Source organism: Sorex fumeus, unplaced genomic scaffold (genome assembly GCF_029834395.1).
Source record: "Sorex fumeus unplaced genomic scaffold, SorFum_2.1 ptg000130l, whole genome shotgun sequence".
In the NCBI taxonomy this organism is placed as follows: Eukaryota; Metazoa; Chordata; class Mammalia; order Eulipotyphla; family Soricidae; genus Sorex; species Sorex fumeus.
In genome coordinates this window covers 6,486,168-6,510,570 of record NW_026606187.1, presented here as the reverse complement: position 1 = coordinate 6,510,570, position 24,403 = coordinate 6,486,168, and the positions used below count along the sequence as shown (strand labels likewise).

At 51.7% G+C, this 24,403-nt stretch overlaps 1 protein-coding gene across 2 annotated transcripts in view; it reads right to left on the bottom strand.

Annotated features, from left to right (window-relative positions):
* Positions 1-24,403, bottom strand: part of PRKCB (protein kinase C beta) — a 338,310-nt gene that overhangs the window by 291,597 nt on the left and 22,310 nt on the right. The gene's annotated exons all lie outside the window — the stretch shown is intronic.

Below are 24,403 nucleotides of genomic sequence, written 5' to 3'. Positions count from 1 at the left end.
AAACTCCAACACACTGGCAGGGGTTTGAACCTCACTGCCACATCCCAGAGCTGAACATTCTAGAAGAGCAAATGAAAGAAGCAGGCAGGAGAAGGTCCTCTCAAGAGAAACCGTGATTGTCAGAAAGTTAAGGCAGCACTGAGCAGAGCTGGGGACAGGCCAGTGGACAGCAAGGTCAAATCAGGGGCACTTCACGGTCTAAGGCTTAGGTGCAAATCCTAGTTCTGGGTTATTAAGCGAAGCTCTGAGCCTCCAAGGACTTCGATTTCTCAGTCTTCAATAGAGAAACCATGACACGCCTGTCTCAAAGGGCTGGTCTGAGAATTTGAGAAAATAGATTCCCCGCTATGAACAGGAGGCTCTCACGGGGGTTGCCTCATGCACAGCAAACCTGGTTTGAGCCCAAGTATCACAACTGGTCCCCCAGCCCCTGCCAGGAGTGAGCCCTGGACTCAGATACAAAAGTAAGCCCTGAGCACCACCAGGTGTGGCTCAAAAAGAAAAGGAAGAGGAAGGGAGAGAGGGAAGGAGGGAGGGAAGGAGGGAGGGGAGAGAGTTCTCCCCATTTGGCCTTGAAGCTTCTTAGGACCCTGGAGCTCCGTGTAGAATCAAAAGAGAAATGCACTAAGGTCAGGATTACCTCACCACCAGGTCAATCTGGGGCACTGAGGGAATTTTAAAGATCCTAGACAAACACCACTTACATCCCCGGCCTAGCTGCCTGCCGTCTGAACTGTATTTCCCAGCACAAAAATGAAAACTTGTCTTCAGTTTTTATTTAAAAACAAATCCAGGACTGGGGAGAAAGCTCATGTGGTAGAGCACGTGCCCAGTGTGGGTCAAGCTCAGGGTTCAGTCCCCAGCACCATTCACGGTGCCCCTCACCCAGGCATGGGTCTGTTTTTAAAGCTAAGTAAAAGTGTCAGAGTGCTAGTACAGCAAGGAGTGTGTTTGCCTTGCAAGTGGCCGAACTGGGTTTGATTCCCAGCATTCCCCAAGCACTGCCAGCAGAAATTTCTCTGTGCAGAGCCAGGAGTAACCCCTGAGCATTGCTGGATGTGACCCAAAAGCCAACAAATAAATAAAGCTAAGGAAAAGAGGGACAGAGCAATAATACAGCAGGTAGGACATTGGCCTTGCTTGCGGCCAACCCAGGTCTGATTGCTGGCACCCCACATGGTCCCCCAAGCCTGCCAGGAGTGATCCCTGAGCCTGGCACAGAGCCAGGAGAAGCCCTGAGCACCGCCAGGTGTGTCCCCCCCATCACTTACACACACACACACACACACACACACACACACACACACACACACACAGAGCTAAATAAAAGAGCACAAATCTAACCAGGACAGAAAGAGGCATGGGACAGGAGGCAGAGCAGAGGGTGAAACCGGAAAGAGGAAAAATGACAGAGGCAAAGTGGGAGAAAGTCTCCGGATGCCCAGTCTGCCGATGAGACACAGGATTGATGGGGCTAATAAAGCAGGGTAACGATTAGCAAATGTCACCTATTTTTTAAAAAAAAATCTTGCGAGCCAGAGCGAGAAGGGCTCGGGCCTGGCATGGAGCCACCGCTACAAAACAGCCCATTTATCCTCATCATCGTCATCATCTTCATCCTCCTCATCATCATCGTGATTACTGCTATCATTGATTTCTCTGAATGAGACTTTCCCTTCCCAACCATCCCCCGAGAGGTAGGAACCACGGACGTCATCACTCACTGGCCGAACAGCCACTGGCGTCCAGGGAAATTAGATAACGTTGCCCCTAGATGAATGAACGGCTCTTGGCCCCAATCCGACTGGGTCCTAGCCCAACGTCCCTGCACCGAAGCGTGGCCCGAACTACACCTTCGATCACTAATCAATATTGTCTGAAGGAGCAGATGACCCCGAGGTCAAAGGGGCTACTCCAGTGCCCCCCAGGGAAGGAGCTGGCCGAGTTCCCAGGCTCCGCAGGAAGCAACGGTCAAACAGAAAGTAGAAAGGGGAAGGAAAGGGGCAACCTCACAGTGTGCGAATAAAGAAACATTTGCAAAGATGGGTTTGGGTCACGGCAGCCAAGCTCACCCTGGCTTTGAGACCTGCAGGCTCCCGGACCCTGCCTGTCCCTCCCCGCCTGCCTCTCTGCCCTCGTCAGCTCGACCCCAGCTAGGCAGCAGTCCCCAGGGCTGGCCTCCTCCTCACGGCTTGTCTGTCTCTGATCCCCGGGGCCCAGGGAGGCCGCTTCCTTCCATCTGCACAGCTTTTCGCCCTGGAGGCCTCGGGCCTCGAGCCTCATGGGCAGGCTGCCTTGTCGCTGAGCTGCCCACTGCATCCTCTCGCCATCTCTTACTCCGATCCCTCGTGACGTTTATCACAAACTGAACTCATCCTGTGTTCACCCCGTGTTTCCTTGGGGCGGGGTGTCCCTGGTCTGAATTATGCTGGAATATATAGAACCTTCTTCATCAGCTCTGTGAAGGAATGAACCTGTCTCTGTCTGTCTGTCTCTGTCTGTCTCTTTGTCTCTCTCTGTCTCTGTCTCTCTCTGTGTCTCTCTCTCTCTGTCTCTCTCTGTCTCTCTCTCTCTCATCTCCCAAAATGCCAAGTATAAGAATAGATGTGTTATTTACGCTGAACCATGCAGGGATGGGAGGCTGGGTGCCTGGAAACATGACCAAGATGCTTCCTCCTCTAACCTTTTCACTGCATGGACCCCTCCAAAGCACCTGAAAACAGAACCTCAGAGCAGTGCCTCTCTGTGAACCCTGTCGGGGAGGCTCCGATCAAAGGGTCATCTGTGGGTTCACAGAGAAGTCAAGTGTGGCTTGGTGTACCATGGAGTATTCTTCCGCCTACAAAGGGAAGGCCAGGCCAATTGGGAGGTGACTGAGGGGCATGCGGCTGGTGAAATGCGTCACAGGATGGTACGCAGGCTCTGAGTCTGTGCACTACTTAAAGGGCTCCAGAGTAGAGAAACCCGAGGGAGAACAGGTAAAGTAGGGGAGAGGGAGGCGGTCTTCCAAAGGCTCCACCTTCAGACTGGCATGATGAAAGGGTGCTGGAGAAGCAGGCGCCAGCAGCACGAACGGCCCTTAACACAACTGGGCTGGAGAGACTTAGCCATGGTCACACGGCCTAACTTGATCTGTTTGTTGTTGTTGTTGTTTAATATTTTCATGTAGTAAGAGTTCCACCTATTCCAGGGAATAGAAGGGAAATCTGTGCCTGAATTAGCTAAGGGGCTGGGAGCGAACCATCCAAGACAAGAGGAGTTCACGGAGGAGCCCAGGGGTCGCTCTGCCCATTCTCTGGGGCGCACGTTGGGAAGATGAATTCAGAGAACCAGAACCGCGTCCTCCTGATCACCCGGGGGACTCAGGAGGAGAGAAGATGTGACAGCCTAGGGAGCAGAGTTTTCTAGCGCTGCTCTGGGATCCTCTGAGGGGGATACGCTTGGGAGACATTTCAAAACCACTCGTAACTGTGAGAAATGGCAGCATCCTTGAGGCCACGCTCGAACTTCTGCCAGCCCAGGTGTTGTGGTACCCAGCAAGACACAGGAAAAAATTCAGAGTTCTTTTGTGGCTGAACTTCTGCCACAAAAGGTACCTTGGATATCAGCAAACGTTATCTTGGATATCAGCAATGTCCATGGGACTTGGAGGGCGTCACACTGAGTCAGTCACATGAGAATGATCTCTCAGATGGGGGTCTTAAAGAGACACAGCCAGGAAGCAGCAAAGCCAAAGGCAACACACCAGAACTGATCCACATGGTTGAGTTGCGGGGCTCAAAAGGGCAGGATGACTTATGGTCCTCGGGAAGGGAGGGGTACCCCAGAGAAGGGTGTGATGTGAGAATGATGTACATGGGAAACCATCAATAATGCTATTGTCAATCATGTAACCTCCATAAAAACAAAGCCCAAAACATAATACCCCATCGTGAACTCTGCAAGGGCAAGTAAGTCATCTAAAAAAAAAAAAAACAAGAAAACTGAAGAGGGGTGATCAGTCCCTTCCGCTACCATGACCCCCACCCTCCACATGAGAGACAGAAAGGGCGAGAGATGACAGACCCCAAGGGGCTGGCATCTGGGGGCAGGGGGTCAAGCTGTCCGCTTTCTCCACATCATTTCTTTCCCTGTAGAAGGAACATGCATTGATTCTGCTATGAGAAAGAATCATTTTTTAACTGATTTTTAGGATTTTTTTTTCATTAATTTTTTATTTTATTGAATCACTGTGAGCTAGAATATTACAAAGCTGGTCAGGCTTGGGTTTCAGTCATACAGTGTTCCAACACCCGTCCCTCCACCAGTGTAATGTCCCAGCACCAGTGTGACCAGTTCCCCTCCCATCACTCCCAAACCACCCCCACCCCAGCCTGCCTCTATGCCAGGCACCTTTCTCTCTCTACCCTTCTCTCTCTCTACCTCTCTCTCTCTCCCTCCCTCTCTCTGTCTCTCTGTCTCTCTTTCACTCTCTATCTCTTTCGAAAGAATCATTTTAAAGAAGAAAATATGGGGGGGAGAGAAATGATGCTGAAGGAAACCCTCAGGGACCCCAAAGAACTCCCAGTAGCCTGAGTTGAATTCTAGCCCAGCAAGGCCCAAAACATATGAGACTTGTGTTATGTAACTCAAAAAGGCCCAGAGGACCTTGCCAGGCGCCCCCAGAGGCGCCCCCAGACCTTTCTGAACTCAGTGCAGCAAGAACACAGAGCAGAAGGGAGCCTTCGGAGAGAAGAGGTTGGGGTGCAGCATCCGAGAGGACCTAAGAGGCTAAACAGAGGCCGGATCCTCCCAGGTACTGGTGCCAGCTCCGGGGAGGAGGGGGGGCTGATTCTCAGAGCACTCCCCACAGTCGCTCTGGGGAGCCCCTATAATTAAGCTAATTCTGAGAGGAAGGAGCCCTCCTATTTAGGCGTCATCTGCGGGAGCTCAGGAGGCGAGTCAGAGATACCCCCTAGAACGGAGAAGACCCGGGGCCGACAACGGACCCAGCTTCTTCTATGCCGGGGGGCGGGGGGGAGCCCTGCAGCGCTGGGGTGGGGGCAGAGCCCCGCAGCCACCCCTAGGAGTATTAACTCTCCTCACACTAATCCCCTATGCCCATGATACAGAGGAGGAAACAGAGGCCAGAGAAGGCGAGGACCCTGCCCCAGAGATAGGCTGCTGGACCCAAAGCCGTGGTGCCAAGCCGCCTCTCTTGCAGATATCAGAGGACAACACACACACACACACACACACACACACACACACACACTTTCAGCAGACCACCTGGCTGCCCAGAGGCAACAGGTATCCTGGGCAGAGCAGGGGCCTAGACAATCCCAGGGTCAAAGGGCGGTATCCCTTGCCCCGGGTTATGCAAGCAGCGCCCGCTTACAGGGGAACCCCCTTTCTCTCCCCCACCTCCCCTCCTGCTCCATGGCTCACTGTAGCCCTCGATGCAGGACAAGCTCTTCAGGGGGTGCCCCGTGCTCCCCCGCTGTGCTCCACGGTCTCGGAGGACAGGCTGCGGTGGAAGGACAAGCCCCCACACCAGCGCTCCAGCCCCTGGCGGTGTGGCCAGCTGGGATCCTTTCTCTACACCCCCGCGCCCAGCAGCAGCCCTCAGGATGGAGAGGACGTCACGGGTGCTCCTTCCTTGCTGCCTCTGTCATCCACTTGTTCGCGTCTCCTCGCCCAAGTGTGTGGGTCGCCCTCAGATCAATACTCAGGATGCTCTCAAACCCATTCTCAGAGAGTTGCAGACTGGGGGCAACACTGAGTCACTGACAGGCACATTCTCCACAGAGGGTCAAAAAGGGGGCCCAGAGGGGACCCCAGCAATAGCACTGAGCAGGTAAGGTGCTGGCTTCACTTACGGCCGACCCCAGTTTAATCCCCGGCACCAGAGAGGGTCCCCCGAGCCCCACCAGGAGTGATCCCTGAGCACCGCCAGGAACAAGCCCCGAGCCCTGCAGGAGTGATCCCTGAGTTCCACTGACGGTGCTCCCTGAGCATGGACCAGTGGTCCACGGCTGGCTTGTGTCAATTTTCCTGTAGTGAGCAGGTGTTCTTCTGTGCTGCATATCTAAGTGCACATTGTTTATGATCTCTTTGGGTTTTCTTTTTATTTTTGGGGGGGGGACTGCTGGTTAAAGTGGCCCTGAGGGAGTGATGATGTGATCCCAAGTGCTAGAGATTCGAGTGTCCTTTGAAAGAAATATGCCTGTCAGAAGTGACCCCTGAGCCCAGAGCCAGGAGTGATCCTGAACATCTCTGGGTGTGGTCCAAAAACATAGGAGGAGGAGGAGGAGGAGGAGGAGGAGGAGGAGGAGGAGGAGGAGGAGGAGGAAATATCTGAATGCAATGAGTCACCTTGCGAGGTGAGTGTGCGGCTGGCCCAGAGGGTATCTCACATCTCCAGAGGGCACATCTTCCCACAGAAACTCAAATGCACATAGCAAGGTCATACTGATCCCCTGACAAACGTAGCTGCGGCATATCTAACCTTGCATTTCCTGCAGAAGCAACAAACAGACAAACTCCATAGACCCGAACAGTTTACAGAATGTGATGGCCACAAATAACTAGATTTGACTTCCACTTCCAACTGTGGTCAGTGTGAAACAGTCAGGCCGCAGGGAGACTCGGCGGGCCAGAGTACACGCACTGCAGGCAGAAAGCCTCAGATCTCATCCTGGCACCACATGGTCTCCGAGGCAGTGCCAGGAGCAACCCATGAGCCCAGACAGTGGTAGCCCCGGAGCACCACCGGGGGCGGCCCCCCAACAAACACATCAATAAGCTGCTGTCGCTCAGGTACTTTGACCAACACTCAACCCTGCAGAGAAGCTGCCGTGGCTAAGTCTTAGTTGGAGGGCAGAGATGAAACCAAAGACCACAGCATCCCTCCAGAACACGGAACATTCTTAGCTGAGCAGAACTGGCAGCCGGGTATTAAGAGGGAGACGCCGTGGAGAGGAGCCCGGGGTCAGTGGGTCAGGGAGAGTAGATTCCAGGGGACCAGCCTAGGCATGGGGGTCCCCTGGAGAGACTCCACTCCCCCATCCCCCACCCCGTCTTCCTCTCTGGAGTTTCTTCTTATGACCTGCTGGGGTCTGTTGCCAACCAGAAGCTTCCTCCCTGAGTTGTACATCGATGCATTCTTTGCTTTGCTTTTATTTGTGCTCTGCCCAGGGCTCACCCACTGGAGAGCGCTCCCTCGTCAGGTCCTGAACACAGCGACCCCCGCCTAAAGCACTCAGTCCAACAACAGGCCCTTCCTGCTTTCCACGGTCCCAGAACGTCTCTAATCCCTAGAACTCCCCGCAACGCTGACATTTGCCTCTTTTTCCTTCAGGCCCCTGATTTCTCCTGCGCCCTTCCAAAAATGTCATTTCTGCTTGAATGCATCAGAATCTCTCGATGGGACCCTGCAACCACAGGACCCCAAGACAGGAAATTTCAAGGCCTAATCTTCTTTCCATCCACCCATCCTTGTGATGCTGTTTATCAGAAAAGGAAAACGGTGGGATTCTGTAGACACGGGAGTCAGGACAGAGAGAGACAGCTCAGAATTACCTCATTTCCTTTCGGTGTGTTTTGCTTGGCATGGCTGGGGACAACTGCTAATCTGTTGGCCCAGAGGGCCAGGACATGGACTATATCTCAGACCCCAGCCAAGCTTTCCTGGGGTGTCACTTGTGAGACTCTAGGGCACAGTCAGGAGGATGTGCTCAGCTGACTCAGACAAAGAGGTAATCAGTGGTGCGTTGTTTCTACAGCCAAGTGGTATCGGCATGAGGACACTTATTAAATTATGTTTGTTTCCTATTTGGCTTCCCCGGGAGATCAGCTGCTGAATCCGAGGACCACGCCTGGTCAGCACGATCTCCCTCACACGGTGCTCACACAGGCTGCTCTGCACCCCTGCACATGTGCTCCAGAGAAGCTGATGAGAAACCTCTAACCAAAGCTGCAACCCCAAGACGTGCTGGGTTGGGGAGGGGGCGTGGGAACTGAAGTGGGTTGGGGAGACAGGGAGTCGTATCCCTCCATGGGGTCAACCCCGGTGGATTCATGGATTCTGATGGAAAGCCTGGCATTGGCTGCCAGTTATCAGGGACTTATTCAATACAGACATCTTCATTTTTAAACATCATTTATTAATTTTTTATGGTTTAACTTCTTTTTGGTCTTTTTGGGTCACATCCAGCAATGTCCAGGGGTTCCTACTGGCTCTGCACTCAGGAATCACTCCTGGTGGTGCTCAGGGGACCCTATGGGATGCCAGGGATTGAACCCGGTTGGCCGCATGCAAGGCAACACCTTATCTATCGCTCAGGCTCCTAGTTTAACTCTTCTTTATTGAAGCAAATCATGTCTCGGAAGAGATTATGCCTGTGGACACATGCGCCGTGAGCTCTGCCAGAGGAGTCTTGTCCCCAGAACTTTGGTGTATCTAGTATCAGACTTGGGAATGGGAGCAAACAGTCAAGTTCGAAAACAATAAGCCATGAGGCCAGGGTCTGGACATGGCCCCTTTAAAGGTAAGAAAAAGGAAGAGTGGACAGGAGGGGAGGGGAGGGATGATAAGGGGCAAGGAGGGGAGGGGAGGGAAGGAGAGGGGCATAACTGAGAAAACTAGTGACCTGGCTGGAGACAGAGCGTATCTTCACCATATACAACAGAATGGGTTTGACAAGGCAAACAGAAGGTCTAGAAACCTGCCCTGGATCAAGAGGCTTTCAGACTGTGCGCTTGTGAATCACTTAAAGATTTCATCTGACAAAAAAGCGGAGTGAGTCAGCAGGTTGAGAGCTGCCAAAAAAATAGTTAATGATTTCAGACTAATTGAAGTATATTACCTACATCAGCAACTGCAAATTGGTGGCCCACATATTGTTTGGCCTGCAAGTTGTTTTTTTTGTTTTGTTTTGTTTTTTGTTTTTAGTATTGAAAAATAAATACACTTCCCATATGCCAAATTCAGGAGATTTCCCCAAAAAAGAATCTGATTCCTGTCTCTCTTGAAAACAAATGAAAATCTGTTGCAGAGTGAGGCCATCTTCCCACACCAGCAACAACTGGTCTGCACTGGGCAGCGGTCACCGCCTTAATGAGATGTGAAATGCTTCCTCCACCTCCCAGAGTCCCCACCCCTCCCCGCAGCACGGTCAGCTGCCCACTCCCATCACATAAGAACAATTATTGTCCTTAAAATAACAGCATCCTTACAAGCAAACACCCTTCCAGAGCTACACCTGTATGAAAAGGGGGTAATTAAGGCTATAGATTTTCAAATGCACCGTTTCAAAAATTATCTACTTCTTTGGATATGTGAAGAGAATTCTTAGGTTGAACAACAGATATTTTTTGTTTGGACTTTTTGGTGTTTGTTTGTTTAGGTGGGGAGGTGGGTGGCAAACCCAGCAGAGCTCAAGACTGTCTCCTAGCTCTGTACTCAGTCCTAACGGGGCTCGGGGAACACATGTGTTGCCAGGGATCAAACCCAGGTCTGCCACACGCCAGGCAAGCACCCAGTGGACTATTTCTTGGGCCCCCAATAACAGGTGTTTCTCCTGTCTACACTGCTTCCCTCCCTGACCTAGCTTCAGCAGGTTATCTGGCAGTGCAGCGGGTCTAGGACATAAGCTCTGAGGGCTCATATATCATCGATCACATACAGCGAAATAATCCGAGCAGACCTGAGATGAACTCTGAACTCTTTCAGGAAATTTCAGACCCCAGGACCGATAAGTACAGGAGCAAAGCAGACAGGTCCAAGAACATCCTGTTCGGGCACATGCTGGGATTCTAGGCTGCCAATGTACTTCCCCGGGCAGACACAGAAAGAGACACGGTTGTCGGAATCGCAAAGCTGCAAAACTCAATGTGTGGCCTGGCACCACTGGAGTCGAAGCACTGAGCTGCGTGCTTCTGCTATGCACAGAGAAAGGCAGGTTCTCCTCCCTCCTCACGCTGAGATCCAGAGGTTTTATGAAGCTTCCCCTCCATAATAAAAGATCAGGAGATGACCAAGTGATTGACAGAGGCAGACGATTGCAATCTCGTGTAATTAGAGGCCAAACGTGCTGGAGCGTTTTTAAACAGTGATAAAGCACTGAGGGTGAGCGGAAATCTATCTGAAAGACTTGAAGGCAGGGGACTGGTCGGCTGAGGAACAGCCTGGAGCAGAGAGAACTTCGGGGCCCACTGGCCCTCCATAGGATGCTCCCCTGGATCTGTGGAGCTGAAACCCCACCACTCTCAGCCCGTGGCCCTGAGGATGGGCACCTGACCCAAGGACGCTTTATCAGAATCCCCAGAAGTGTCAGAACAGCTGCCGCATCTGAGGAAAGACTATGACAATGGGCAGGGGATATGGCAGACCCAGGGCAGAGACCAAGAAAGAGAAGCAAGACCAGGCCAGAAAGGGAGGAGCAAAAGAAGCCAGCGCTGGGGCCGGAGTGATAGCACAGTGGGGAGGGCGTTTGCCTTGCATGCAGCTGACACGGGTTCAATTCCCAGCATCCCATATGATCCCCTGAGCACCGCCAGGAGTCATTACTGAGTGCAGAGCCAGGAGGAACCCCTGTGAATCGCCGGGTGTGACCCAAAAAGCAAATAATAATAATAATAATAATAATAAATAAGGGACTAGCATGTTAGTACGGGAATAAGACACTTGCCTTGCATACAGCAGACCCAGGATGGCGTTGGGGCCCAGGCACTCTGAGCCACCAGGGGTCGCTCCTGAGCACAGTGTCATGAGGTTCTACTGGGTGTGTCCCCCCGCCCCCTTCCCCCAAACTAATGATAATGAATAAACTTTTCATTTCAAAACTCTGTAAATGGGAACACTAAGGCACAAAGAGTCTAAACAACTCTCCAAACCCTGCCTTGCCAGAATCCTCGCCAAGGTTCAGCAGAGCCAGGTGCTGAGAGCAGGATTAGCTGCAGAGGCCTGGCCAGAATCAGCCCTTCCTCTACCTCTTGGCCACAGTGTGCTGGAGTGAATTTCCATCACCCACTGGTGACCCGAAAGGTCCTGCCGGAACCCTGGAGGCAGCACCTGGACTGGACCCAGTAGCCACATGGAAGGACAGGGGTGCAGCTTGTGCGCAATTCCGGCTAACTGGCCAGCAATGGGCTATTTCCTGCATCTGGGCAGCTGCTGGCACCGGGGTGGGCGCTGTGTCCACCAGGGATTGGGGGACCATTCAGGTGCTAATGTTGGCAACCCCTCAACAATAAAGGCCTTGTGCACCCACTGAGTAGCCAGCTCCTGTCCTCAGCTTGGGACAATGAGTAGAGACTGAGGGGGCCTGAGGCCCCTGCCGCACCCCTCAACACCCCTCACTCACAGCACCACCAAGGCACAAGATAAAGAAAAGAAGGTGATGAGGGGGCCAGAGAGAGAGTCCAGAGGGCAGGACACTTGCCTTGCGTGCACTTGCCTTGGGTCCCCACCCTGAGCACTGCCAGCGGGGGCGGTGGGGGGGAATCCTGAGCACAGAACCAGGATTCACCCCCGAGCAACACCTGTGTGGTCCAAAAACAAAAAATAAGGTGAAAAGACACAGATGGGCAGGCAAGGAGACTCTCCAGAGAGGCAGTGAAGAGGCCCACCCAGTCTAACCCCCGGCCCCACAGAGGGTCTCTGAGCTCTGCCTGCGATGGGGCACAGAGCCACAAACAGCCCCTGAGCACAGCTGGGTGTGGCCACAAAGCCCCAAAAAATACAAAATCTAAAATGCATGAGGTTGGGCCAGAGCGATAGTATAGTGGGTAGGGCATCTGCCTTCCACATGGCCGGCAAATGGTCCCAGCCTCCCAAATGGTCCCCCGGGCACCGCCAGGAGTAATTACTGAGTGCAGAGCCAGGGGGAACCCCTGAGCATCACTGGGTGTGACCCAAAAAAAGCCAAAAAGTTAATTAATTAAAATAAAATGCAGGAGGTTGGTGCTGGAGAGGGTTTCTCAGATGGGTGACACCTCAGAGGGGGTCCCGGAGGCAGGACCACTCATGGGACACTCACGTGGGACCCGGGAGAAGGCCCCGAAGTGGGAGGCCCATGGGCCAGGTCTGCAAGGCCACTGGGTGCCACAGGTCCTGGTTCAGCATTTTGCCTCATGTGGCTCAGAGGTAAGGGAGGAAGCAAGTTTGGGACGTGGGGGAACTCGCCGTTCTCACTCTGCTCTGCCCACAACCCTCACCACGTGACTCAGCAATGTGACTCAGCAACGTGCCCTGAAGAGACAGCACCAAGTCAGCCCCTTCTCTGAGGACCAACAAGGTCTTGGGCCCAGTCCATGAGCACTCCTGGGGAGGGACCCGGGAAGTCAGTTCCCCGAGGCTGTGCACGGCCAGCTGCAAGTCCTGCCTCCTGGCCACGTGGACGTGCCTGCTGGGTGAGGGGACACGCTGTGCCCCCCATCTGGACCCCCCAATACTCCAGCTCACACATATGCAAGAGCTGGATGCCCACAGGCTCACAAGGGAGGCAGCCAAGACAGGCAGAAGTGTCCTGCAGTGGGTTACAGAAATGACAAGAGTGAGCACACGTGCCTTCCGTGTGGCTCACCCCAGTACCACATGGTACCCTGGCACCACCAGGAGTGCCTGAGCACTGCTGAGTGGCCTGGGTATCTGCTGGCACAGCGGGGGCCCATGCATCACCCAAGGAGTGCCACACCCACTGGCCCTCACCTTGCCCTGGTTGACCAGGAATTGCTGGGAGGGGCCCCTAGTTCTTGGGAGCACCGCTGGGGAGGCCCCCAAAGAAAGAACTGCCCGTGGGGCTGGAGCGACAGCACAGCAGGCAGGGCGCTTGCCTTGCACGCGTCTGACCCGGGTTCGATTCCCAGCATCCCATATGGTCCCCCGAGCACCGCCAGGAGTAATTCCTGAGTGCAGAGAGCCAGGAGTAACCCCTATGCATCGCTGGGTGTGACCCCCCCCCCAAAAAAAGAAAAAGAAAAAAGGAAAGAACTGCCCAGCTAAACACTGACTTTTGTGTCATTTGGGGGTAGTTTTTTTTTTAACAAAACAAATGTCAATTTATTTTTTAAAAATACTTCCTCAAATATGTTTGGATTCATTTGCTTCATTACTAGATAGTTGTTATGAACAATATCTTATTTAGATACCCTATTTTTTCATTTTATTTTATTATATTTTATTATACTCTCATGGGAGGTTGTTTTGTTTTTATATTTATTTTTTATTGAGTCAGATACAGAGTGACAAAGTAGATCCTGGTCAGGATTCAGTCATACGTGTCCCAACACCCATCCCTGCACCAGTGTGCGTTTCCCACCACCAAAGACCCCAGTTTCCCTCCTTCCACCCTCCCCCGAGCCTGTCTCTATGGCAGACACTCCCACTCCCCCCCCACTCTCTCCCTCCCTCCCTCTCCTTTGGGGCATTATGCTTTGCAATAAAGGTACTGACAAGTTCTCATGTTTGTATTACATTTGTTCTCTTACCTGCTTCCCGCACACAGTTTTATCCAGAGTGATCATTTCCAACTCTCTTTGTCAAGGTGGTCCCTTCTCTGTCCCACTGCCCTCTCCCCCAGTACTTGAGGCAGGCAGGACCAATCCTTCTGGCCCTTGCTTCTACCATCCATGGGTACCAGTCTCATATTATGGGAGGATTTTTTTTAATATCCATTTGGGGCAGTTTGTAATGAAGAGGTAGCAACTTCCTTGGCCTTGTGCAGATGCCCAGAGAGGAGCGTGGAAGCTGGTCACAGTCCAGAACACCCCTCAGAGGTGCCCTCCATCCTGGCCAGCATCCTGACCCACCTGCCCCAGTTCCAATTGATGCCTTGAAGCAGCTACAGGAGAATAAACGCCAAGTGGCATCAAGGATAAGTTCTCTGGGAGCGGTCAGCAGGAAACCGCTTCCGCCGACCCATCTGGATTTAGACGGTTCAATCAGAAATCCCAAGGCTGTGTCGTGCTGGCCGGGAGCAGAGGGGCTGACAACATGAGGGGTGGTGGCGAGCGAGTCACCCAGCCCGTAGAAAGGAGTTTACGGTGGAGACAGACATGCAGGAGGGAGGCAGAACGCTCACAGGTGGAGGGCCGGACACGTGGCAACAAATCCCACCAACCCAGGGAGTGGAGCCTAACCACTCTGAGGTCCACTGTTCCAATGCGACCAGTAGAGAACGTGTCCAGGGCTGGCGCTGGGATCCCCACTCTGATACTGGCTCCCTCAAGAACAAAGACGTTTCACACCCAGATCTCTGCCAGCCAACAGTACCCACTGCAATGTCATTACACCACTTTAATAATATTCACTGGTATCGTTACCAATTATTTACGACACTAGTGTTCCATTCATAAAAGTTTCTGGTAAAATAAATGTGCTGGGGGCTGGAGCCATAGCACAGCAGGTAGGGCGTTTTCCCTGCACGTGGCCAACCCGGATTCGATTCCCAGCATTCCATACAGTCACCCAAACACCACCAGGAATAATTCCTGAGTGCAGAGCCAGGAGTAACCCCTGTGCATCACCGGGTGTGACCCAAAAAGCAAAAAAAGGGGGGTTTGTAATGAAGAAGAAAAAAATCAAGATCATTCTAAGAAATAGCACCTTCCCCCCCTCCCTTTTCTTTAAAGAGGTTAAGAAGAATGTGGCGAATAAATGAAGAACAGGTGAGGCAGAGGACTGAATGAAAGAAGAGGGCACGGACAGTTCTCGGGATTCAGCCCAGCTAGAAATTGGGCCCTGCCAAGTTCCTGGAGAGATGGTTCTATTAGTCAGGTCCTGCTAGGACATGCTACAGTAACAGCAACCCCAAACTGTCAGCCCTTCTGACATGCAAAGCCCATTTTTGCTCCATGTCACTGCAAGAATTGGCCATTTGGGGCTGGAGTGATAGCACAGCGGGTAGGGTGTTCGCCTTGCATGCAGCTGACCCTGGTTTGATTCCCAGCATCCCATATGGTACCCCAAGAACCACCAGGAGTGATTCCTGAGTGCAGAGCCAGGAGTAACCCCTGTGCATCATCAGGTGTGACCAAAAAAGAAAAAAATAAGAATTGGCCACTTGTCACTGAGAAGGCTGGACACGTTTTCCACCTGTTTGATCAACGGTTATTTCCTTTAAGAAAGCATGCTTTCTCATTGCTTGGTGGAGATCTGCCCTTCACTCTGCTGGGCCTGAGTCTTTTGGGCTCTACCTGACCTGTTTTCATCAAGTCCCAAGTTCCCACCTGAATGATCTATTCCCTCATCTTGACTAAGCTCCTGGCGCCTAACAAGCTGTGTCCCAATAGCCCATCATTCCCCGTGGACAGGTGAGAAAACTGAGGGTCCAAGAGATTGAGGGAAGGCCCAACCCAGACAGCATGAGATGTGAAAACAGAGCAAACTGGGTGAGTCACAGGCACATTATGGCTCTGACCTTCCACTTCCACTCACTAACAGGAGAGAAAGTCTGTTTAATTATTCATCTCTTCCCCAAGCCATTGGTGATGGGTCCTCAGCTGGGAGATGGAACATGCTTTGGCGCTGAAAACATCCACTATCCACACAACAGGGGAAAGACTATGAGTTAGGGGAGGGAGCTTGCCTTGCATGCTTCTGACCCAGGTTCAATCCCCAGCATCCCACATAGTGCTTTGTGCCCCAGTAGGAGTGATCCCTGAGAACAGCCAGGAATGAGCCCTGAGCGCTGCCAGATGTGGCCCGAAACCAAATAAGGCAGAAAGAAAAAAGAAACTCGGGTTTCAGTGGCTTGTTCTAAGCAGGGTTTTCCCTACATGATGTCTAAGGTCAACTAGAAAGACTTGAATGTATTTCGAGAGGATGATGCATCATCCTCTTGGGAAAGGGCAGCATTGATAAGAGTTGCCATTCATTGATCATCTATCTGGTGTAGGCACATAGAGGAATCTGGAATCTGGATAAGTCATAGAGAGGAATCCCTCTAATTTGCCTAGTAACCTATAAGGCTCTATAGCTTATTTCCCCCCATTTTATGGACTTTGTGGACCCAAAGTGCTCAAGATCCTACCTATGATGGAGCCACGATTCAAATCCCAAAAGGCAGGCCAGAGAGAGCGCAAAAGGCTGGCGTCTACTCCATTCAAGAGACCTGGTGCGATCCCTGACACCAACCAGGTCCAGTTGGCAAGAGACCTGGTGAGATCCTTGACACCAACCATATGGTCCCCCGAGCACCAACGGGGGTGACACCCCCCACCCCAGCACCAAGCCAGAAAGGCAGATTCTAAGCACCACTGGGTGTAGCCTGAAAGCCAAAAACTAAACTTCCAACATGCCTTTAAGCATTGCACTCATGGCATGATTTCCATAAATCAAGTCATTTCAGGAAAATGCCTGCTAGAGCCAAATGCCGTTTTTCTATACCATCAGATTACCAAAGAAAATTGCATCCAAAGTCTTGAACGTGGAGAGACTTGATCATGTGCTAACGTAGAAACGCAAATCGCTGGGGGCATGGGGAGGGGGGCGTACTACTCGATACTAAAATCCAACCTGTGTGTGCCATCGGCCAAACCTCTCAGTAAGTCAGTACAAAATATTTGCATGTGTGAGATATGGATGAAGATGCTTACTGCAGTAGTGTTTGCAACAGATATCCCCACCCCCTCAAAAAAATGTTTTTAAAAAACACCAGAATCTAAATTATTACTCTATGTTAAAGGAAGAAATGGAGAAAGGGTTCCTTTTAATTCCATGTCAAGGGGAGCCAGTTCCTGGCCAGAAAAGGCCAGTTTAAAGCGTGGGTGCCCTTCAGTTTCTGGAGGGAAGCAGGTGGCAGGAAGAGGCATGCTATGGGATCCGGGGAATAACCCGCAGACACCCCAACGGAGAACAACCCACAGACACCCCAACAGGGAACAGCCCGCAGACACCACAACTCTCGCAGATGAAGGGAAGGGGCGCAAACACACGCTTGGGTTCTAAAAGGAGCCACAATAATGAACTTGGGGGAGGGAGAAGGGGATCTAAGACAGGATGAGAGAGGGGTCAGAGTGACAGTACAGAAGGGAGGGTGTCCAGCATCCCAGAGGGTCCCCCAAGCACCGCCAGGACTGATTCCTGAGTGCGGAGCCCTGAGGATCACCAGTGTCTGGGCATCACCAGGTGTGACCCAAAGAGACAAAATAAAATAAAATAAACCAAAAAACTGGGGTGAGAAAGGGTCCAAAAGGTCTTTAACCTCTAGCCTCCCTGGAGGTTCACTGATCACAGCCTCCCTGGAGGTTCACTGATCACTCCATGACAGTGGGGGTGGGGTGGTTTTGGCAGGAAAGCCTGGTCCTATCACCCAGGTGGGTGGCAAACCTAAGCCAGACCAACAGCTAAGCCAGATGAGCACTGGCAAAAGGACTCTGGGTGGGAGTCAGGGTGGGGAGAGCGGGAGAGCGGTCTTAATGAGGACCCCTGGACCGAGGCTTCTCTTTTCTCGGTCCCCCAGAAACAGGAAGCCCTGAACACCTGGCTTTTTGCTAGTCTAAGTGTCTGCAGCCCGCCAGGCTCCATCCCATCCCGGGGGTGATAATTAACATTTTTAATGCAGGCACTTTACAATCAATAGAGTTAACAACTGCTGCTCTTCTCTGCTTGAAAGTAGGTGTGAAAAGAAGGGGAAATGCTTTCACAGGGGAGCCACAGATGCCAGTGAAACCCGCAGTTCTGAGTGCAGGATGAAGAGGCAGGCTCCCCATGACTCAAGGCAGCTCCCACAGATGGGAGGCTAGAGCCTAGCTTTCCAGAACCTTCCCTGAACTCCTCCCAGCCTGGGGGGCCAGATGCCAATAGTCAAACCTGACAATGGAAAAGAGTGGCCACAGCCAGGTGGGCCCGGATAAAACCCTTACACCAGCCCCACAGCCTGCTTAACCCAACCAGGGTTTCTGGTTTCCTTGAGTCACTGTGAGACACACAGTTACAAAGTTGCTCATGATCCAGTCTCAATCATACAATGTTCCAACACCCAAACACCCATCCCTGTATCACCACCAATGTCCTCAGTTTCCCCTCCAGCTAGCCCCAGCCCACCTCAATGGCAGACTTTTCTTCTCTTTCCCTCTCTCTCTCTCTCTCCCTCCCTCCCTCTCTCCCTCCCTCCCCTCCTCCCTCCCTCCCTCTCTCTCTTTCCTTTGGCTTTATGGTCTGCAATACAGGCATGTTATATCTCTGTATTAGCATGTATATCTCTTTACCTCCTTTCAGCTCTCAGTCCAGACTGATCATTTGCAACTATCACTGTCATGTGGTCTCTTCTCTGTCCTACTTACCATCTGACTGTGGGGCAGTCCTCCTGGCCCTCATTTCTACTTTCCATGGGTATTAGTCTCATACTATGTTTTTTTTAATATCCCACAAATGAATGCAATCATTCTATGTCTCCCCCTCTCCTTCACTCTCAGCATGATACTCCCCGTGTCCATCCACGTATAAGCGAATTACATGACTTCATTTGTCCCGGTCAGCCAGGATTTTCTGCAGTGAGAGATGTCCAGGGCCTAGATCTAAGAAACTGCCCCTCTCGCTAACTGAGAGGAATAGAGAAGCAGCCCACTGTTGCCAGTTGGGTCTGTACCCAAAAATAGGTTTCTGTTAATGCCATATGTTTGTCTTTATCCACACAACTTTCAGAGTCTCTTCTATTTTCTTGTCTTTTTTATTGTCTGCCTTCAACATGCTACAGAGGAGCAAGGAATTGTGCTGTTCCATGCACTGTGCGTGTCGCTGGCATTTGGCTTATAGTCAGTAAGTATCTAACTGGGATCAGTTCCAACAATTCAGAAAAAAACCTACATCTCACCTGCCAATAAGAGTGGCAGCTAAGCTGGCAATGACCGGAAAAGAGAATAGATAATAACTATCCTGAAGAACCTTCTGCTCCTAAAGAGAAAGGCATAAAAAAAAATGGTGAGATCTGGGGCTGGAGAGTCAGGTTAGGCAGAAAAGCACTTGCTTTGGATCCCACCAACACTGGTTCAAATCTCTGATGGTCCCCCAAGCACCTTCAAGAGTAATCTCTGAGCACAGAAACCGGAATGAGCCCTGAGCACCATCAGGTGTGGCCCCACACAAGCCCTCCCACCCAAAATAAGTTTCCTAAGAGTTTGTGATGATCTGTCTCTGGTCAAGTGAGTTACTTGAAAGTCAGAAATGTCACAGCTGCAGTCCCATGAAGGAGAGTGGGAAGCCTTTACTACCGAACAGTCACGTCTAGCCTGAGCTTAGCCAAGACTTCACCCCATCTCGATGAGTGACAAGGCTGGTATCAAAATGAGAGCAGTCACTTCCGCTTTTATGTTTTTTTAAGAGAGAGAGAGAAAGAGAGAGAGGAGGGGAAATACTGAACTCTGAACTTCCTCTCTTTCAACCACAACTTACTACTCACTTACCTCGGTAACAATGACAGTCAAGTAAATAATGATCAGGCCCCTCACTGTGCTGACACTGTTTTTATCTCAAACTCCTCACAACCATGGCCCCTGAATTCATCCTTTGGTGGGGGGTAGATCCTGGGATCCTAGGTAGAACAGGACACCAGGACCCTCAGCATCCATGGTACTGACCAGCCCCACTTCCATTTCCTGGTGGAAATGCCCCAATCAGGGGTCAAAAAGAGATGGGGTCCCAAGCAGCTGCCCAATCTCAGGCATACAGAGTCTTGCTTTTTACACTGTGGGATCACACACCCATATGTGAAGTTCAGAAAAAAATCTTAAAAACTTGTTTTTGATCCAGAGAGATGCACAAAGATTAAGGAGTTTGCCTTGCATGTGATCAAGTCCTGTTTGATCCCCGGCACCGCATAGGGTCCCCTGAGCATCCCCAGGAGTGATCCCTAAGCAGAGCAGGAGTAAGCCCTGAGCACAGGCTGATCTGCCCTCCCCCAATTTAAAAAAATTATTTAAAAATTAATTTATTGAGGGACTGGAGCAATAGCACAGAGGGTAGGGCGTCTGCCTTGCACATGGCCGACCCAGGTTCAATCCTCAATCCAGGCATCCCATATGGTCCCCCAAGCACCGCCAGGAGTAATTCCTGAGTGCAGAGCCAGGAGTAACCCCTGAGCATTGCCAGGTGTGACTCAAAAAGAAAAAACTCATTTCTTTATTATTTATTATCAGTAAATGTTTGATCTCTATACTCATATACCAAAGGCACATAACACTTCCTGGCAGAAAGAGATCAGCAGTAGGGAAAGTCTACAAATCCCGCCCGAGAGTGGGTCTGGGAGTCCAGTCGGCCGTGCTCTGTGGCACTGGGGAAATGATTTAAATTCTCCGGTTCCAGGTTTAGGAAAGCACACTTTTGTTTGCGGTGTAGCCAAGCAAGCTCCAGCTAAACCCAAAGTTCTGAAAAACTGGAAAAAAATACAGATTTTTAATGTTTTTTTCACCTGGAAGTACTGAGAATGGGCAAAAGAAGATGATTCTGGAAGGTGGGATAGAACTTGGAAGAAAGAAATGACCCTTCACTGCCATTCCCCTCGGCGGGGTTCCAGCCCACACTGACAGAGAAAAGAACTCCTGCACAGCCTCACAAATCTTCCTGGCTCGAGGTACACAAAGATCGATCCTGGGTCAGTGGAGCTCTGGGCCATGAGGAGGGGATCAAGAAAGCCAGGAGAGCAAGAGACCCAAGTTCTGAATCTCAGCCCGTCCCAGTGTCCCGCTCACTCAAGAGCCATGCATGCAGGAGGAGACCCGAGAGATGCTGCAAAGACAGAACTGAAATGACTTGCGTGGAGGCCCCAGAGAGGGTTTGCTGTCCAATCCAGTCAAGACAGGACAACATCACCAACGTTCTTCAGAGGAACATGACAGAATCCAGAGTCTCCGTGACTTAGCTCTCCGCCTCCTGGGAAGCCCACCCAGAGGGCTCAGCCCCTGAGAAACCAGAAAACGCTGAGCCCTTTTCGAGAGGAAACAGAATCAACCCAGGATCTGAATCCAAAGTGTCTCAGTTCTGAGACCGGAGGTGCTTTCCTTGCACGTAGCCAACCTGGGTTTCATTCCCATATACGGTCCCCAGAGTCCTCCCAGGAGTCAGTCCTGATCACTGTCGGGTGTGGCCCCCAAACCAAAAAACAAGACAGAGTCTAATTTCTCTCTTCCTTTTCGCGCTGTTTCACAAAGCCAGTGAGACAAAATGAGAACTCTTCAATCGACCAACCAAAATGATATTCCCTGCCCCGCTTTTCCTTCCTTCTCTCCTCCCGCACTATCCTTCGCCTGCCACCTCACCCCACGAGTTGTCCTCCTCCCTTTGGGTACCACCCTGACCAGTATCCACACTCTTGGCCTCCTTCCTGGAAGAATGAAGCTCCCCTCGGAATCCTGAAGCCGCTTCTCTCCCTCTCAAAGTCTTCCTGCCTTCTCTCGGCCTCTTCAAATCTTCCTTGTCTGAGCTCACCAAGCCTGGTCCATCCACCCCCTGGTCCCACATGTGTGCCTCCACTCCTGTACTTCTTGCAGCATGTGGACCCCCTGGAAACTCCGCTTATAGCTTGGGTGCCTCTGGGCAGCGCCCCCAGAGCCCGGGAACTGTAGCTTCTCCCAGTCCTCAGCCCAGCACTGCACGTGATCTCACTGCGATGTCGTGCTAGCTGCCTAGCCACGGGTGACGAACAACCTTTCCTGCGACCCTGGGGCTGCTCGAGATGACAGCTCGAGCATGCTGCTCTCCCTCCCTCTCCTACTAAACCCCTTTCATACTGTGCTCCTTGCAGTGGATTCTGGGAAGATACACAGGCACGGAGACCACATTTGGCTGTGCAAACCCCTTTCCCGTGCCCTGGGCCAAAGGCATGGGTTAGTATCCCTGGCAGAAAAGCAGAGAGGTGTCAGAATCGGAGCCCTGGGTTTGTCACCCTCTTCAGATACTGGGACACACACACAACAAGCACAGTCACATTTTCAGAAGGTCGCATTTCACAGCTTTGCTTTGATAAAAAGAACCTGTGTTGGCCCCTGGTTTTGAGCACCCAAAGAAATCTGAGGAGTTCTTTTGCTTTCATGACAAAAGAGTTAAAAGAGACCACAGTGCTCAGAGTGGGTTTTACAGCAGCCGTTGTAGAGTTATCAAAGGCCAAAGAGCCAGAGTCCGTCCACAGGTTGAAGGAGCCACGTTATCAGTCTCATGCGTGCTTTCCTCACGACTGTGGTGTTAGCTCATGTCTTCTGGGCAACTTGGTATCATCTGCGGGGTTAGTTGGGGGGTCCGGGAACACTCAAGAATGTTTTCCGCCTCGATGAATGGCAGGGCTTCCGTGCTCTAGACCTTCTTGGCTTTTGGAACATTTCACAGGAACCCTCTGTTCTCCGGGAGTCCCGATCCCAGGCCAAGTGACTGGCCATCTCCATGCCCTTGTTCCTTCATGGAGCTTGACTGAGACGCCCCCAGGTGTGAGGACCTTTTCCTGGCACCATCTCACATGCAGGCAGCTGGGGCTGGGTGCCTCCATGCGGGAGGGCACCGCTCTGGGCAAGTCCAAGCTCCCTTATTCATCTCTGGCCACGTCTGCTGGAGGGAACACCGCCTTTCCCAATGAGGCACAGACTGGGCCAGGTCTCAGCCCAGCAACTCGCGCATAAGGAAATCAGCCAGCTGGGGTCACGTGACCCCCTCTTCATCCCCTGGGCCTTTCTGGATCTAGGGCTATAACTAAAAATTCTACAGCTGTGCAAACTCCCTTGCTCGGGGGGTGGAAGGTGGGGAGCTGGGGGAGGGGAGAGGATGGAATGGAAACACACCTCTCTCACTAGGGAATCTCCAATTCCCCTCAGATTCTGCCTGCTTCATACCGTGCTGTGACAAGCCCACTTTCCCAGCCCCTGGGAGATTCGCCGTATCATCATCACCTTTGGGTGTACCTGAGTGCCCCCACCTTCCAAATTATACCTGAGTCTACCCTGGCCAGGGGCCTTCCCCACCCCAGCCCTTCCCCTTTGTGCCCTGGAAATAGGGTTCTGACTCAAACTCCTGAATTCAATCACGGCTCTCCCATTCCTCAGCAAACTGTATCCTCTCTCATGTCCTCATGTCTGAACAGAAATAGCAGTAAAGCTTCAAGGAGGGTGAAGATTCAAAGGGATCAACTCTGTGAAGGGGCCAGTTCACTGCAAACACTCAAATACGGGTGATTTTCACCATCACTGTCTCCCTGCAACCATCCTTACAGCTGTCAGGGTACTAATCAGTGGCCACAATTCTGCAATTACCTCCCTTCTATTCGAGCCTGAACTCTATGTTACGTTGGAAATTTTCTCCTAATGGGGCTCAACACGCCATTGAGAGGATAAAATGAGTTCCCATAGGTAAAGCACTTAGAACGGCGCCAAGCACACAGTAAGTGCTCAATAAATGTCAGTTTGCAACAGCACCATTTCAAAGCCTTATTTGAAGACGTCCAGGAAATGGAAAATTCCTTTGGCCTGGTTTTCCCAACTAACAGAGATCCTCCCAGGAATGGAAGAAGAGTTCTCAATCTCTCTCTCTCTCCCTCTCTCCCTCTCTTCTTCTCTCTCCCTTCCTCTCTCCCTCTCCCTCCCTCTCTCTCTCTCTCTCACTCCCTCTTTTTCCTTCTCTCTCTTTCTCCCTCTCCCTCTCTCTATTTCTTTTTTCCCCTTTCCCCAGGGACAGCTCATCCTGAGGGTATTTTCTTGAACCTGACTTTGGTCCCATCTGGAACACTGTGGACTCCCTGTGGCCCTTGGGCTCCAGATCAGAAGAAGCCAAAAGAGAGCAACAATGAGGCCAGCTGTCACCTAGAACCTCTCCCGAATGGGGACACCAGAGAATATAACCCACCCTGGGGTTTCCAGTCAGGGGTACAGAGGGGGCTGCCCTCCGGGGTTCCAGCCCCACTGTGCTGGCATGTGGTCACCTCACTTCTGCAGTTCAGCAAGACCCCTGCACACCAATTTCTCCCTCCCTCTGAGCTGCTTCTGTTCATGAAACACTTATCTCTCAACCCACATTATCCCTCAGGATAACCAGCTCCTTCTCTCGGCAGCAAAGAGGCGGCTCTCGGCCAGCACTCGACACAGCACTTGGACACTTCACCCAAGCGATGGGTCAGGCCACACAGTCCCGCCACAGCCAACAATCTCATTCTGCAAAACTCCTACCGCAAGAATCCCAGCACTGTCGGGAAAAAGCAACGCTATGTGGAAGCTCCAAAGATGATCATCAGAACCATCTTGGAGAGGTTGCGATGGGGTGAGAATAAAACTTCTAATTATAAAGAACTCAAAAAAAAACAATGCATTTATATCCTCTCTAAAAATAAAGCCAGCCACAGTCCCTGGGACGCCACCGCGCGCCACCAGCGTCTCTTCCCTGCAGAAGCCCGGGGATTTTCCAAGGATGCTGACCAGCACCCACTGTAGGAAGCGCATCCTCCAACTG